At 46.7% G+C, this 4,198-nt stretch overlaps 1 long non-coding RNA gene across 1 annotated transcript; it reads left to right on the top strand.

Moving 5' to 3' along the window:
- Positions 1-708: 708 nt before the first annotated feature.
- LOC125536714 (uncharacterized) lies at positions 709-3,201 on the top strand. The gene is made up of 2 exons (XR_007295205.2): positions 709-1,670; positions 2,699-3,201. It is a non-coding gene; the product is annotated as an uncharacterized LOC125536714 (long non-coding RNA).
- Positions 3,202-4,198: the final 997 nt, after the last annotated feature.

The following is a 4,198-nucleotide window of genomic DNA, read 5'->3' as shown; positions in this document are numbered from 1 at the left end:
ATTTAACAGGCGCTCCAGTTTGGGGCCTGACCCTCCGCCCCTCTGAGGCTGTTTACCCTTACGACGCTGACCGTTGTCCCGAGCGTTGGTGTTAGCCAGAAAGTCCAAACTATTGTCTGCCTTGCGCTTACCATTATTCCCATGACCTGCCAGATTTTGCTGCTGCCCCTTGGTATTGCCGTTCTTTTTTCCCTTTCCCCGGTTTGTCATCCTCAGACTCAGGGTCTTTAGTACTATCTGAATCGGCGTATTTCACCAAAGCAGCCATAAGAGTTGAAATGTCATTGCAGTGACGCTTGAGCCTCCCTAGCTTCAACTTTAATGGCATAAACTGGCAGTTGCCCTCCAACGTCAAAACTGCTGTATCTGCATTAATGCGGTGTGATGAATGCAAAATAGCTGAGACTCGTTTCACCCAATGCGTACTAGACTCCCCCTCCTCTTGAACACAAGCGGCTAGGTCCATAATTGACATAGGCTGCTTACATTAAGGACAGTATAACCGCACCTAATCCCCGCTCTCACAGCGATTTGGGTTTTCGGCTGTCCGTTTTATTGATCTGAAAGTTCCCAGCCGTCAGATTTTATGTCTATTCCGCAATCAGTTTAAACTGGCCCAGCTGTCCTGTGGGCTGCTACTCCACAGGCCGAAACGGATGCCTCTGGTGCATTGGGCCGTCCGCGAGACGCTAGCCCATTCCAGCGCTTAAAGGAGGTCCAATGCTGAGTTGGGCTTGCGGGGCGTAGGAGCGACCGCCTGAAATCCATCCAGTACCGATTCAGTTGCGTCAAAAAGGAAAAATCCAATCCCTATCGAGGCGCAGCGGAGCGGCCGCATCGATCCATCCAGTCCTCTGCCACGTGATCTGTCGCGCGATCTTCCAGGATCCAGCTGAGGCGCATGAGTTGATCCAGCCGAGAGAGGTGCCCGAGGGGATCCAGAGGACGAGCATGATGCGGGTAAATCGGGCGCCGGTCGATCCAGCCGAGGCGGTCGATCCACCTGCAAGGTAGAATGGGGGAGCGATAATGTCCGCCGACTCATCTACTGGTAACTGCTCAGACTTCAAACACGCAATCACACTTCCGCATCTAAGCACATATTCATGGCGGGGCTGACGGCTCATCTACTGGAAACTTCAGTTTCTAAGTGGTGCCGCGTGTATATATGCTTCCTCCCTGCCACTCTTTGATCTGATCCAAATCGATCTGTTTGGGAGAGGGGATAAAAGCTAGTGAGTCTGGTCTATGCGGACGAGGCCATACGGGGGTGGGGGCGCCACGCTGATGGCGTGCGAAGTGAGGCGATGCCGAAGACATGGAGATGGGAACCACACCTGCGGTTGTGTGCCGACCATTGAAGGCTATCCGCCGGCGTGAAGTACCTATTCTTGTTAGTTAAGTACGCCACTTACCGTCTGCGATTAAGCCAGGCACCTTACAAACAACCTACACACGCTTGAATTCATGCTCTTGTGCACAATTTGCCTCACCCACCCAGTGATTCTGATGTGCTAATGTGTTTTTGATCTTAATTTTGTACAGGCAGTGCTCATCGTGGTTCTGGTTAAGTGATTTTGGTAAATCTTGGAAGTTGATTCTCGAATATTGTCAACCTGCAGTGACTGCATCCAGCTAATTAGTTCATGTAGACTGGCAGATCTAGGACGGTATGAATGTTATGTATGTGTTATATTCATGACATGGTACTGTTTGTTGATGTATGTAGCATATTTCTATAATCATATAATAGAATAAGGGAAGAACATAGTCTATCTATTCTAGAAAGCCGTGATGCCAAGAAAACACCAATAATTTATTTCCTTAATACTACATGATAAAACATGGCAAAGAAGGACGAATGTACACATACATGGTACAACATGTTGACTTTCCTGCTTATGAATCTATGTGTTGTGTTCTTGCTGCTACTAATGTACTCACATATTCTGAACCATGAAGTGCATGGGTTATTTTAATCTACTATATAAGGAACCGGCAAACACTCATTTAATCTACTTGACTTAAGCTGCATGCGTGTATAATTCAAAAATATCATATCAAGCTGCTCCATCTGATTGATAACATCGGATATTTGATCATGTCAGTAGAATTTTTTTGATACACAGTTGACAGGAAAGTTGAACAGTTATATTAGCATTTCAGAGTTAGCTGGTGTTGATATAATACTGGGCTAATCCATTAGATGGATTTTGTTAATCTGTTGTGCACTGGTCAGGAAACTTCTTTATAGCTTCTTGATGCTCTAACTAGAAGTTAGGCTATTTTAACTGCGAAATAAACATCCGGAAGGCTATTTCATCTTGCATAGTTCCATACAAGATGAAATCATCACTGCTGATGTTTTATTTACAAGAAGACATCTTCATTGATGCTCCCAAAATTTTAGGCTTAGCAACAAAATTTCCAATTGGCCAAAACAAACCATTCATACTGTTATTTGATTTCCAATGTGTATATTCCCTTTATCATGAAATGAGCCACATCATCTTTCTAATTATAGTATTTGCATGGAAAAAATTCATACTTCTAATGATCGTACATTACTTGATTGCTGTCCGCATGTTAGAGATGAAGTCAAGGACCCTCCCATGAGCGCCTCAGTTTTCACTTTGTTTGCTAATCATGACGATTACGAGTGTGGTGTGCCACTGACACTTACAATTCTGATTTTCAGGTAAAGAAGTAGAAATAATCGGATGTCAAGTGGTCTAAGACAGATGATGCCTAGAGGAAGGTGGCCCTGGTGAAACAAAATACAGATCGGGAATAGCAAGCACAAGGGAAGGGAAGAATGCCATGCCCGAGAGCCACCCGAGGACTAGGTCCATATTCGGTAGATAAGAGGGAAGACTATGGAAACTAAGAACTACAACATTCCAAAGAGGGAGCAATATTATGTTCTTGGACGCTTCTTCACTTATATTCAGATTTGTTCCAATTTCTTGATAGAAGAGATTATAAAGAGGGTAGTACATATTGCCTTTGCACAGTCCAGATAAGTCATTAGTGGAAAAATTGTATCCTTTTAACACCAGAGGAGACTAGAGAGAAGTGTCAAAAAAGGGATACTAGAGAGTTACTTTCCAACAAATCCACCAAAAATGGTGAAATGTGAAATGAAGCATCATAGATACAATATACGATGCATGCCGATATTAAAACAATATTTTCTCCTTATACTTTTGTCAATCCCTAACATTAGAGTGCAAAAATAGATGGGCGCAGCAACGCGCGCCATAAATGATCTAGTGTATCTTTGAAATTCTGGATAAACCAGTGCTTTAGCTCAGCCCATGACCCGACAGAGTTAGCCGGTAAGCTCTTTAACCAAGTTCGAGTTGTCCTCTTCAACATCGTGGTGAAGTATTTAGCACACACCGCTTCATCCACGTCCAACATCTCCATCGCCATCTCATAACTCTCCACCCATGACTCCGGTTGTAAATCGGCGGTGTAATTGGGCACCTTGCGAGGGCCCTTAAAATCCTTGGGCAGTCGTACATTACGCAAAGCGGGGGTAAGACACGGCACCCCTAAAGAACTGAAGATCACACCTAGCTCCACTGAGGTGGTAGGGCGAACCGGAGTAGGTTGAAGAGCGGCGTGCAGAGCTGCTAACTCGGCTTCTCGACGTGCACGACCATGATCCACCACATCCCGCGCATTAGCACCACCACCTGCCGGGTTGTGCCCTCGCGGCGAGTTACGGTGCCGTGCACTGCTTGATACGGCCGGTTCATCCTCAACGCGCCTGCTGTAGCTCTGACTCGGACGGGAGGTGGAATGAATCCTCTCGCGACTATGCGAGTAAAATTGCTGCTGGTTTAAAGCTGTTCGAAGGAGCTCTCTAGCCCGTCGCGTCTCAATCGCCACTGGTGACTCGCCGTCAGTTGGGAGGGCTGCCAATCGTGAAGCGGCGGCCACAATGTTATCCAACGGGTTGGAGTAATGCCCCAGGGGCGTCGGAACATACTGCGGCACAACGTTGTTCTGACGAGGCGGGTTCATCGTGCGCGGCCGAACCGGCGCTCCTGTTCCCGGCGCCTCCGTCCGGTTTACCACTGGCTGGTTACTGGTTCCGGCTCCTGGCGTGTTGAAGAGATTTCTTGGCTCATAACCCAGCAGAAGGTGCGACCGGTATCTCCTCCTCATGACCTCATCTGAGGCATTCTGG

The sequence above is a fragment of the Triticum urartu genome, chromosome 2A (assembly GCF_056163025.1).
Source record: "Triticum urartu cultivar PI428250 chromosome 2A, HENAU_Tu73, whole genome shotgun sequence".
Taxonomy (NCBI): domain Eukaryota; kingdom Viridiplantae; phylum Streptophyta; class Magnoliopsida; order Poales; family Poaceae; genus Triticum; species Triticum urartu.
Note: the sequence above shows the minus strand (reverse complement) of the source record. Positions and strands in the feature narration are given on the sequence as shown.